Here is a 13,451-nt window from a genome sequence, read left to right as displayed (position 1 = left end):
TTTTTTCCCTTGGATATTTGAGGGCTCTTAGAAAGGAAAGTAAGAGATTGATGATTAGGCTCTTCCTAGTCTATTAAAAAGGGTGATATATTGTAAGATAAGTGATATAATCACGGAGATGAGCTTCCCTGGGTGGTACGTTTGAAGAACAAAGTACTGATGGTCTCCCATCAGCTGCAATGAGAGGGAAGAAATCCATATTCCCAGAGAGCTAGGCAGGTTATTTGAGGAATTATTCATTTACTGCTGCACTGGATGCTGCTCCACCCAGTGAAATGCCTGATTGCAAACAAAGCTCCCTTAGGTTGAGAGCCACAGGAGAAACGTGGTTGCCACAGAAGTAGAATCATAGAATCATAGAATCAGCTGGGTTGGAAGGGACCTCCGAGATCATCAAGTCCAACCCTTGATCCAACCCCGCTGTGGTTCCCAGCCCATGGCACTGATGCCACATCCAGTCTCTTCTTAAACACCTCCAGGGATGGAGAATCCACCACTTCCCTGGGCAGCCCATTCCAATGGCTGAGCACCCTCTCTGCAAAGAAATTCTTTCTAATCTCCAACCTAAACCTCCCCTGGCACAGCTGAAGACCCTGAGCCCTCTTGTCTTGCTGAGAGTTGCCTGGGAAAAGAGACCAAACCCCATCCAGCTCCCCCCTCCTGTCAGGGAGTTGCAGAGAGTGAGGAGGTCTCCCCTGAGCCTCCTCTTCTCCAGGCTGAACAACCCCAGCTCCCTCAGCCTCTCCTCACAGCACTTGTGCTCCAGTCCCTTCCCCAGCCTCGTTGCTCTCCTCTGGACCTGCTCCAGGACCTCAATGTCCTTCCTGAGCTGAGGGGCCCAGAGCTGGACACAGCACTCCAGGGGTGGCCTCACCAGTGCTGAGTCCAGGGGAAAACAGCAACTGCTCCCCCAGCCCAGCCCTCAGTGCCACAGTAACTGTCCCTACCCTGCAGAGACCCCTGTGCTCCCACAGCCCCCACCTACAACCCCCAGGGCAGAGAGAAGCCACCAGTGCTGGGGCACTGCAGCTCAGCTCAGACAGCACAGGAGGGCTTGCTGCTCACTGCCCTCTTCATGTCTTCACTGCTCACAGCCTCGAGATCTGCTGACAAACCAACCACCAAAAACTGTCCAACTCAGTCAGTGTGCTCCCAAACACCACCACAAACTCAGGGGATGCTGAGGACCTGGCCCAGGCAGCAGCCCTGGCAGTGCTGACACCTCTACCCTGCTTTATCCCGGGGGCTGGAGGCAACTGGAACAACCCACTGCAGGCCTGGAACAACCCACTGCAGGCCTGGAACAACCCACTGCAGGCCTGGAACAACCCACTGCAGGCCTGGAACAACCCACTGCAGGCCTGGAACAACCCACTGCAGGCCTGGAACAACCCCTGAGCCTGCCAGGCAGGTGACCTTGTGCTCCAGGCACGAGCCAAACTGCTCCTGGAGGAAGGGTGGAGGGAGTAGAGGCTCATCAGTCCTTGGGGGTGACAGGAGGGCAGCAGAGGTGATAGCAGGGATTGTCACCCCCAAAAAAAGGAGGTGGGAAAGCACTAATTGAGAACCAAAATGCACTAAAATAAAAAGGCTAGGTGTGTTTATCAATGTAAAGCTACTAAATGAGCAATATTCAGCAAGGCCTAGAAAACACAAGCTAGGTCCTTTGCAACTCCAAACCTTCATCCCACCTCTACCAACATTCCCAAGACAAATCAGCTTGTAAAACACAGCAAGAGGCAGTTTCAAAATAAATAAACAAGGAGTGAAATCCAAGTTCCAATCCATCATGAACTTGAAACACTAGAGTAACAAACAAGATCTATGTCTGAAGCTATTCACTGAAGATTATAAACTGAGAGGAAACAAATACTGGGATATGAGGAATCCAGGTAATAAATAAATGTTGCTAATGATGTCAAAACTGGAAGGTTGGTTTCAGGGCTCAAAACACCCGTGTTTGGTACAAAAACGTACCGACAGTTTGGAAGAAACAAAAGCTGCAAATGCTGCCCATGCTGGCAGACAGCTGTTTCCCAGGCAAATTTCAGGGGACACCTGTAAAACACAGACTGTGTTCACACTACATGGATCCATTTTCCACATTTTTAGCATCTTTTAATTTTCTTTCCCAGTTTTTCTCTTTTCTCTTAGAGCTGCCATTATACTTTTACCACAAAAAAGCAAATCCCCTTTCTGCATTGTCAGAAGATTTGTACCACTTTATAGCAACAAAAAAGCAGCACTTGAAATCAAAGGAGGTGGAGAAACCAGTGCTCCAACGCAGGCTTTCAACAGCCTGATGCTGAACAAACAAGGCAGCCTCTTTCCTCAGACTCTTCATGAATATTGAAGACTGCAGCTAATGGAATGACAGCAGACAACTGCAGCAGGCAGCAACATCAAAGAGGACAGGCCTGCTTCTCCTCCACCAGAGCTGGGGGAAGCCACAGCTCCTGTTTGATCACCTGTACTCCTGCTCAGCACACCAGGGAACCTGCTTGGGGTAAATATCCACAGGGTCACCAGAGACAACTGCTCCCCATGCTGGTCCCACCCCTCCAGCTGCAAAAAGGATGAACCTCCTCTCTGGGACAGAAACCAGGAGTGACTCCAGATACCCAGGCACGGGCTCAGGAACCCTGGGATCGCCCACGATGCCCTCCATGGGCTCCAAACCAAAGGAAGAGCAACAGGTCCTGGTGAAGAACAACCCAGCAGGCACCATAAACCAGCAGCAGCAAAGCAGGGTGCCCAGTCTGGGGGGTCAGGCTTTGACATGAACCGACGGGAGAAAGTCTACAAAGCAGTGAGGATGGATCAGAAGGCAAAGAAATAAGGTGAGGAAACACTAAGAAGCTCAAATACAAAGACACAGTTTGTGTTAGAGAAGAGATCAAGGAGGAAAAAAAAAAAGACAGCTCACATTCATTAAGGTACATCAGAAATAGCTCAAGATGACCAAATAAAAACCAAAGTTAATTGCAGAATATGTCAGTTAAACATAAAAAACAAACCAGTCAGTAAGAATATATAGCACTGGAATAAGCTGCTTAGGAAGTGCAGTGAAACTTCCAGCAATTAAGAGATTAGACAAGCATCTGTCAAGAATATTGTAAATTATCTTCCCCCGAGATAGAGAAAGGGATCAACTCAAGGTCTCTCTCCATTCTCTTGTTTGTTTAGTGTTCTTTCAGGAACAAAGAAAGGCCAGAAAGAGCCAGTAAAGTAAATAAATAACCATTCTAGTACAAGTCCATTGTTGCAGTAAAACACAAGACTGGATAGAGGTCTCTGAACACTACAGTTTTAATACCCCTTAATGGCTGTAAAAGCAAGATGAATTTGGACCTAGAGTTGTGTCCCTAGAGATTCCACAAATGCACAAAAAAAAATCAGTGAAAAAAATCAAATAAAATAATACATCCCAATACCAGTCCTTTCACCAAATAAAACTTCAATGGTAAAAGTCCTTCTATTATATTCTCATAACACAGCACGTCCCAGTTAGAGGATGGAGACGTGTAAGTGATAAAGCCTTTGCAATTTTTCAAAAATAAACTTCTGTCCTAAAGGAAAATAATTACAGAACAAAATAATAGCTTGTTTCTGCTTGAAAGCCAGGGGTAGAAGAGTGCAGAGCAGGTATTACCTGGAACTATTAACCACTTGAACACTTTGGGTGGCAGTCCTCAAGAAAACACACAGCAAGGTTAAATCTGGGCTGGTAACACAGGAAAACTCTTATCAGCTGGAGAGCAAGGAAAGAGATTGCAAGGAACAGCACCTGGAGGGGGCAGGGTGGCCTTGATTTTTTCATCACATACGATCAGGACATGTAGAATCAGTGGGGAGAATGTATGAGAGGCACTGGGTGCCACCAGTGAGAGCACAGACACCAAGGCAACAACAAAGTCACCCGAGAGCCCCCAGGAGAGGGGTGGCAGCAGAACTGGGACGTTTTGTGCAGGGACACTTTTGCTCACCTTCCCAATGCCCTTGGAGGCACAGAGAGTTGTGATCCTGACCTCAGCAGCCACGCTCAGAGCAGTTTACTTTGCTCTCTCACTTCACGTTCCACTCAGACATCTTACACTGCCCAAGCACACAAGTGTTGCTGTGTCCTGCTGCTTGTTCTACTCTCCCCATCCGGTGTCTGCTCAAGTTCCTCTGGGAGATTTCATCCAAAATAAATGTTCTCTCCCAAGCAAAGTTAGCAAAAACATTTGCTCCTTATGTGAGCTCTCAGTAACTTGCCTGCTTTGGAGCAAACACAGATATAGCACAAAAGACACCCGGCTGACAGCGTCCAATGGAGCAACTTTATGGCAACAGACAAAGAATTCCCAGCCTGGTTGTCAAACCTTGGGAGTCTGGTGTTCAGGAGTGGCTTGTGTTCCCACAGGAACAGCCTGATGGCTATCAGACCCCTGGCCCTCCCCAAAGAGCTGCAAGGATGCACTGGAGGTTACTCTAAGTGTGGCAACACAATCTGCTCCTTAAGCAAAATCTGCAAAAAACAGCTCTTGTAGTCCCAACCAACCTACCACTTACTATTTTGCAGACAATTATTAAAAAAAAAAAAATCCACGTAGATTGACCAGTTTAAGTAACAACAATCTCATTAAAGCCACAGAACAGGTCAACTACAGGCCTTTACTCTAAAGCAGGAAAGCTCAGCAAGAGTTTCCCACTGAAATCCACAGAAAAAAAAAAAGTGTATTTACTACAGGCAAAAAAACCCCTTCTTAACCTCATATTCAAAAATTAATTTGAATAAGTTTTGTTGGAACAGAATAAAAATAATCAATCTACAGCTAAAAGCCTAATACAGGAATTTCCAGTCTGGATGGTTGGTCTGTCAGAGGCATATGTTATTTGGAATAAGACTGGAGTAACTGCCTAACAACACCCATCTCAACCACAGGCGTGCTCATCCCAGCCATCTACAACAATGTAAAAACCAAAGTTCCCCCTGAGGATTCAAAAAAATCCCCACCAACCAAGTCCCAAAGTGCCTGAACTCCCAGCGAAGTAAAAATAACACAAACGAGGCTGCTCTGGGTCTTAAGGTTCTGGTCTTTGTTGGCTGTTAAAAGGCAAGCCTGGTGAATGTAAGATGATATTCAGATCATTTCTAACCTTCTACCAACATGTTCTTCCCTTTCTTCCCCACAGCTTTTTGTCTCCTCGGCTCCAGCCTCCGCTGCAGGAACTCTGCCAGTGACGTCAGGGCAGGAAGAGCAGGCCTGTTCTCAGTAACCTGAGCCACTCTGCTGCTTTGGAACCTTCTCTGAGAGCCTGGCATTACCCACAGTTTGGCCAGAGGTTAAACAGGAGCCCTTTTTCTTACATCCATGTAAAACAGGCTAGGTCAGGGGGCTGCAGGAGATGGAGTTCCTTTGCACGACACTGACACTCCCTCCCCCAGCTCACAGGAACAGCTTCTCTCCCCCCATCCCCTCAGTTGGTGCAAAAGGATCTTCCCGGGAATTCATTTCTCCTACAGGGCTGCAAGTCAATGTTTTTGTACATTCCGTGCTCTTTAATGATGTAATTGTTCCACGAGAGCTCAGCTCCACGAGCCTTCCCCTGTGTCAGGCTCTCCTCTGGCAGCACCAGAGAACCCACACACACCCTCAAACAACTCCAGTGGCACTTGGGGACACTCCACTGCTGCTCACTGCCCAGTGCTGGGGGTGAAGAGATCACAACTGGGGAGCTACAAATCAGCACTGGCTGTCCCACATTGAATCTCTGTGCTCCCAGCCAGCCATTCCCTCCTGACACAGCCTGAATGCAACCACGACTCACAGAGAGGATCAACACGTGGCCTTTGGGACAGGGGCTAAACAACAGCTAAACTCTGGATAGGGGTGTTATCAAAGCAGGACTTCAGGTCAAGGAAGTTGTTTGAGGGACAGACAACAAAGGAGCTGACTGCCAAAAATTTATGGGCAAGGCAGATGTGAAAGGGTTATTCTTAGCTGTGCATTTCACAATAAAATGAACTGCACTGGTGACATACCCTGCCAGCACCTCAGAACTCACTACAGAAAATGCTGGAGGTGCCTCCTGGCACTGCAGAGCCTCCAGGTTCTGCACAAATGCTCCGGAGGATGCTGAGCAATGACACTCTCCTGCAAAAGGCCTGGCAGAAACCGCCAAGAAAACATTCAGGAAGTTTACAAAAGGATACACTTTCCATCTTAGAAGTTCTGTAACAACCCCTTGGTCCAGGAAATAATGGCAGGTACAGCTGACAGCTCCTCTCCCTGCTCCCAAATGTGACACTTCACTCCTCTTGACTCCTACTCCTCCCTAATGCCTTTGTTTTTTCCTTCTCAGCTTTCCACCAGGACTCTGAATCCACCACCAGCCACGAGAATCAGAAAAGCAAAGCACACCAGTGGGAAAAGCTTGTCCTACCAGCTCCAATGGCCAAGGCATTCACAAACACTGACCTCAAAGCCAAGAGACTCCCAATTCATCAGCCACCTCAGGCAACAGGATTTACACAAACCCCTCACCAGCGCTCTCAGTCCATGACCTGGTGCTCTACAGTTACACCAACAGCAACACAAGTGTGTAAAAGCTTTGCTTTGCACAGCAACACAAGTGTGTAAAAGCTTTGCTTTGCACAGCAACACAAGCAGCTTCTCTGGTTTCTTTGGGGGAGAAAACTGTAACAGTTCAGTATTGAAACACACCCAGAAAAAAGGAATGATTGGGGCATTTCACTGTAATTCCTTTTTCGCAGTGCCAGTGGGTCACACCTGAAATGTGGCACTGCCTGTGTTCTCCCACCTGTTCTGAAAGTGAGGAAACCTCCAAGCCACGGCACAGGCTGTGCAGAACAGGCTCCCTCCTCCTGTTCCATGTTACCCTCCAGTGCTGGGGATATTTGAAAGGACTCAACCACAAGTTCTCACTGTCATCCAACCCACTGTCCTCTCCTCCACCTCAGCCAGTGGACAGTGCTGCCATAACCCAGCCTGACCATTTTCAGTGAAACAGTACAACATTGCATGTGTCCAGCATCTTGTAAAACAGCACAATAATCAGTATTCAAAATTTCCCTAAAACATTTTGAAACAGGAATAACATTCCGGCTCCATCTTACCACTTTGGCAGAGAAAACTGCTCCAAATGGAGCTTACAGAGACAAAAGATATTAAAAAAAATCACTCGTGACTGGGGAAAGCAAAAGAGATGCACAAACCCACAGAAATGATGCCATTTCCTCTGAACAGCTACACTGACCCTTTCTAGAGGGATGACTTCTGCAAATACAAGCAGAACAATCAGCTAGTGCTAAAATAGGAAAAGCCTCCAGGAGCTTAAGGAAAACACTGGGAGCATGGAACAGAAAGGAGATGAAGAACAAACCAGAACAAACCAGCCCTGCTCTGTAGCTCAGAAGGCAGAGCAGCCCAAGTCGGGGCAATGTTTCTGAGAATCCCCTCCCAAGGCTGGGGAATTCTCTGACCAGCTGAGCTCTCCTTCCCTCCCACTGCCCTTGCCAGGGCACCACGGGCAGCAGGGCCAGGGATCCTCAGGGCTGAGCACAGTTTGGGAGCAGCCAAGGGAGGGCAGCCCCTCTCACCTCAGCTCTGCACTTGGGGGGATCTCTGCAGGGCTCATTTGCACTCCCTGGACTGTAATATTTATTTTGCAGTATTGCTGCAACCCTGTTGTTTTGTTTGGGTCCTTTTAAGCCCAGTATCCAACAGAAACAGGCCTACAGGACTGTATTCTGTGTGCACATCCTTCCCTGTTCTTTCCTCCAATTCCACGATCAATAATTATCAGTCTATGGACCAATTTCCACCAAACACAGGAAAACAGAGATAGCAAAATATGCAAGTTCCTCTACACTTTTAAAAATATTAATTTCTTAGAAAAGAGATGTTTAATTCCTCTCCCACAAGCAGCGTCCTATTAAAGTAAGACTACAGGAAAAAACAAAACTATGAGACACCAAAGAAGCCACATCAGTGAACCAGAAAAAAACAGCCTTCAAAAAAAAAATTCCACTGCTTGAAGCAGTGCTTACTCTTAGCACAATTCAGAGCTAGGTTTACTCCCTCACCCAACATGGATGTGACAGCCTAGTGAGCCTAACTTAGTAAAGACTATTCTAGAAAACAGATCCATAGGCAGCTAAATAAACAATGGCATTTAGACAGGGAAATCAGCCTCCCTTTTGCACAGGAAAGTCATGTTCCACAAGCACACAGGAGTTCTCCCAGAGCTGTCCCTTCAGCACACACCCATGGACAAAGCCTGCTCTAATTCCCAAGGGACATTCCACATGATTCTTCACAAAAGGCTCCTAAAGAAATGAAGCTGCCATGGCAACAATAGGCCTTGGACAGGTTATGTGGCAAGGACAGAGGAAACAGAGAGAAAACCAAATGTCATCTCTGACAACAGGGCAAGGCCACCAGGGAAGCCCCACAAGAACACAGGCCTTGGAGCAGCCTGGTCTGGTGGAAGGTGTCCCTGCCCAGGAGCAGAACGAGACAAGCTTTAAGGCACCTGCAACCCAAACCTCTCTGTGCCACTCTGAACATGTGCTGGAGGCCGAGCTCTCACCTCTGGAAAAGGAGGAGAACGCCAACAATTTGCTGAGGACACCAAGTTCCTCATGGGAAGGCAGACAGGACCAGCTGCAAAGAGGGGAAGAACAAACACGGGCTACAGCCAGCAAAGCTGGCAGAGGGAGGTCAGGAAAGGTGAGGAGTGCCCCAGGAATGCCAGGTTCATACACAGTGCTGGCTCCACACTGACACCCAGGACAGCACACGCAGCTCAGGGCTCTGCACCTCCACCTGCAGCAGCAGGGGCTCCACCTCCAGCACCAGTTTTCCCCAAAAATACTCTTGCCACTGACCTTGCATCACCTCCAGCAACTCCTTACCCTGCTGGCCTGACTCAGTTCAGTCACTGGGCAGAAAAATGCACCTCCCAAAATGCCCCTCCCAAGCAGATGGGTTTGCCAGGGAGGGAACGGTCAGGGCAGCAGCAGCACAAGCACAAAGGAAGGGGGACAGCTGTGCAGCTGTGGAGGCACACACTGACTCCTCTCTCAGCTGTGGCAGAGCAGCTCAACCATCTTGTGCAATCCCACTGGCAGCAACAAGCTCATGTGGTCCTAATGAACAGCCCTAGGAATTAACAATGCAAAGCTGGCACATTTATCATTCATTTAAGATGGAATTCATTACCCATTTCCTAATGAAGTTTCACTTGCCACTTATCAACATAAACATCTTCCTGGCCCTTGGGGATTCTAACCCTAAAAGAAGAGAGAGAAACCCTCACGTGGGGGAGAGCAAACAGCTACTCAGCTTGTTATTTGATTTGTTTCAAAAAAACACCACCACATGCTATGCCCTAGTATATAAAAAAAAAAATGTATCCAACATGAATTGTTTTGATTTTTATTATTTTATTGTAGAAAAATATTTGACATTTAGAAGCATTTCTGACACACAGGACAATCTCTATGCAACTCTACAAAGAAATATCTTTTTCTATGAGCTGAACAATCTGTTAACACTGTTTTCACTCAGCTAACCTGCCAATATAACACAAGCCTGCTATATGGAGAGTTACAGAATACAGACTCATTAGATTTATTTATAGAATAAATAATGTATATGCTGCTGAAACCCTGCACAGCAAGGAGCACAGTTGGCTGGATGTTGCCTCATGCTGCTTTCCAGTAAAACATTACTTTTGGGAACCACCTGAAACAACCTGCCCTTCAGCTGAGGCAGGACAGGCTTAAGAATCCAACCTCCTGCTCTTAATTCCGAGATAAAAGATGAATTACTGAGTGGCTGAACTCCCACACCACGCTCCTGTGTCCACCTAACCATGTCCCACCTAACCATGTGCAGCCAAGGCCCTTCTGTGTCTCCTGAGACTGAGCTACAAACACCCCCTGGGCAGGACAAGCAGCTCACGGCCAGTGCTCCCGGCTCTGGGGACAGGGAGAGCACCAAGCAGCAGTCAGGGCCCTGAAGGGATGGAAAGCCTTGGATTTGCACCACTTGTACCCAAAATGGAACTGCCCGCATTTATAAATGGGCACCTTCTCCCAAAATATTCCAAAATTAAAGCAGAGTTACCCAATTTATCAAGTTTATGTTGTACCTGCAGTCTAAAGCAGGACACGTGTGACACTGTTTGGCCCTGATGAATCTACTGTCCAAGGCCTCCTGCCATCTCCAGAGCACTGTTACTATTTAAATAGCATTTTCCAAGCTCCCAACGTGCCTGTGGAGATGCTGCAGAGCTGCCCAAGCCCAGGAGCACAGTTCCTCTGGGTTCCTGGGCATTGTCCCCTGAGGGACACACGACCTGCCACGTGCTGAAATCATTGCCTACACTCAGAATTCCAACAGGACATGGCAAAAATTAGCCAGTGGCCACAAAATCCCAGCTAAGGAGAAGATTCCCCCTGCAGCTCCTTCCCTTCAGCTCTTTTAGCCAGCTGAAGGTGGGGTTTGCCTTTAAAAAATATTAGAGTGAACCTTGACAAAACAACACTTGTTTTTGGAAGCGGATTTGCAGGCTGAAAAGTTGCAACCGATGGTCACAATAACGCTCTCTAAACCACTTACTTCCTAAGGGAATAAAGAAATAAGTCATTGTGTTCTGATCACATACTGAACACTCAAACCAACAAAGTTACACCAGTATGGAAAAGCAAAATACTGCATATCCCTAAAAGGCCTGTTAGAAACAGCAAAACCATCTTCTGCTGCTGAACTCAAACTTCGCAGGATTTCTTTCTTGGAGAAGAAAGAAACCCAACTCTGCTCCTTTCTATCTTTAGCCAAAGGAGCAGACACAGTGGCACTGCAGGGGAGAGATGACAATCTGCAACGGGAGCTTCAGAGTTCCACGTGATAAATGAGAGTGACTCCAGTGAATCCCCGAAACTTTAAATAAAGCATGAGATATCTTGCAGATGCTGGTTGGCATTTTAAGTCCTGAAGCCAGGACACCAGGTTTAGACAAAGCACCTCCTTATCTTGGCACCAGAGCCAGCATCACCTTCTGGGTCTGACTCCAAGCCCCAGAAGGCAGAGCCTCACTCCAACACTTGGGCTCTCCAAGGTGCAGCACAGGCAGAGCCAGGTCTCACCCAGCAGTGCTGAGTCCAGAGTTAGGCTTTAATATTTCCAAACCACTTCAGTTTGCTGCTTTCAGTGTGTCTTGTGTTCATTACAGAAATGGCACTTTGGAATTTTCAGCAGGGTGGGCAAGTCTATTGTGCATGTTACCAGAAAACAGATCAGAAATGTTACAGTAAAGGCATGTTCCGATCCCAGTAAAAGGATTTTTCTTAGAAAGTCATCACAATTTAGCATTTCGACCCCACTGCATCCTTACACTTCTAGGAGCTCACTTGCCTAGTAAAATGGTATTTAAATTACCAATATTTAGCCACCTTATATCAGGGCAAGCCTTTGCAACAGAGGGAGAGAAAGGAGAGAATCCAAAGTCACCAGCACGAACTTGAGGTACGTGTTGTTCTTTCAAATCAAAACATATTCACTTGTTGAGTTTCTGACTGTCCCAAGGAACTCATTTGGTCAGTGCATCCAAATATTTAATGTTCACAAACCTTCTCAGCTATCAGAAGGTGACTGCAGCTGCAGAAGTCACATACCAGTCTACACAACACGAGGGCAGGTTATGGACAGGGACAGGAGCTGAAAAGCTCAGAGACTCTAGAGCAAAGCTCCAGTACCAGGGTTTCAGCTGCCCTCACAACTTCTGACCAGTGCATTATGTGTGGGCATCTGGCCATAAATGCTGCCTCTCTCAGTGAGCTCATCGACTTCAGCACGTTTGTAAAACATCAGGAACCACCCCAGCCCGTGGGCTGCCGACAGCCAGTGATCTGAACACAGGGGTGGGGACCCGCTCCTCTGAACCTCCAAACTGGCCCTAAGTGCTCATCAGCTCTGCAAAGGCACTGCTTTCACTGCCCACCCCCACGGTGTGCCCATGGGAAGCAGCAACCCTGAGTATCAACTGAACACTCTCTGGTGAGCAGCCAGTAAAAATTACACCCTCTGAGATTCATCACAGCCCTACAGCCAGCCCCCCTGCTCACCAGGAAATCCTGCTGCATCACGGGTTGCCTTGTCATTTCCAAACGCTCTGCACCCACCACGTGTGCTTTCTCAGGCTTTCCATCAAAAAGTCATCACAGTTGAGTCAGAAAGAAAGAATAACTTGGCTTCTAATTCTGTAAAAGTAAGAACCTCTTCACACGGCCAGAACACCTTTCCACAGATAACCTGCACACTGCCTCGTGGCCCTGGGATCTCCTCAGGGATGGATGGACTGTGATGTTCAAACACTCATCAAACGTCCTTGCCACCTCACCAGACAAGGCAAAACTACTCTGGATCCAGAGGATCTGGACTAGCCCTTCTCCCACATCACCCCTATCACCAGTGTAATAAGTGAGCAGTTGAGCAAATCTTCAGAAGCCTGAACCCAGGCATTAATGTCACCCATTGCCCCAAACACAGGACACAATTCAAAAGCAGTTGTGTCAGTGGTGGGACCTGAAGAAGGTTTTTTGTTCCTCAGCAACTTAATAGATGCCATCACTAGACTAACTCTGCACAGCTGCAGAATTATGTGGAACACAACTGAAATAATCAATGCTTGCAAAGCAGCTCAATTTAGTTTAATTAAACTCACACTGTCTTACCAGAAGCTAAGTTTTTTGACACTGGTATTGGCAGTCACATCCCTTTAAGTTGCTCTATGGATACTACAACTATCCTCTTTCTCCCAAGTCCCTCTTGGTCCCAAGCAGTGCTCCCGCTGCCTGTCCCGTCCCAGGAGCACGGGGGAAGCCGAGTGTGGCTGCCCAGCACTCGCAGCACGGGCCCGGCACCGCGTCTCCAGCACAGCCTCTGCTGTGAGTCCAGAGGCTCGGGCCCCCAGTCTGGCGCCCTGCCCCTGCCCGCTGCCCGCCCCGCTCAGGGGGCACTGCCTGCACCGGCTGCTCCGGAGGCACGGCCCGGGACCGCCTCCCCGCAGCCGCCGGGCTCAGCCGCCGTTCCCGCGCCGAGCCCGGGGCAACCCCGGGGCTGCGTGACCCGCCTGTGCGCCGGGCGGGCCGGGAGAGCCCGGGGCCGCCGCTCCGGTAACGGGATGAGCAACAGGAGCGGGGGGTGCCCGGCCCGGGGCTGCCCGGCCTGTCCCCCTGGAGCCCGGCCAGGGCTGGGGCGGCCCGGGCACTCCCGCGGGCCGGGTCCCGCCGGCGGGCCGGGTCGGGCCATGCCAGGGCGGGCCGGGGCCGCCCCCCGGTTCCCGCAACTTTCCCTCCTCCTCCTCCGCCGCCGCCGCCCGGGGCCGGCCGGGGCCGGGGCCGCCGCCACCGAGCCCCGCGCGGCGGAAGCGCCTCC

At 48.9% G+C, this 13,451-nt stretch overlaps 1 protein-coding gene across 2 annotated transcripts in view; it reads right to left on the bottom strand.

Moving 5' to 3' along the window:
- Positions 1-13,097, bottom strand: part of STAG1 (stromal antigen 1) — a 162,584-nt gene extending 149,487 nt beyond the window's left edge. Inside the window, exon 1 of one of the 2 annotated variants that reach the window (XM_027703865.1) lies at positions 12,140-13,097. The gene's annotated coding sequence lies outside the window, so the exon portion shown is untranslated. The remainder of the gene's footprint in view (positions 1-12,139) is intronic. The other variant, XM_027703866.1, reaches the window with a different exon arrangement.
- Between the last annotated feature and the right edge of the window lie 354 nt (positions 13,098-13,451).

This window comes from Neopelma chrysocephalum, unplaced genomic scaffold (assembly GCF_003984885.1).
Source record: "Neopelma chrysocephalum unplaced genomic scaffold, ASM398488v2 Primary Assembly neopelma1_252, whole genome shotgun sequence".
NCBI lineage: Eukaryota > Metazoa > Chordata > Aves > Passeriformes > Pipridae > Neopelma > Neopelma chrysocephalum.
The sequence above is the reverse complement of the archived record's forward strand: the minus strand, read 5'-3'. Positions and strand labels throughout refer to the sequence as shown.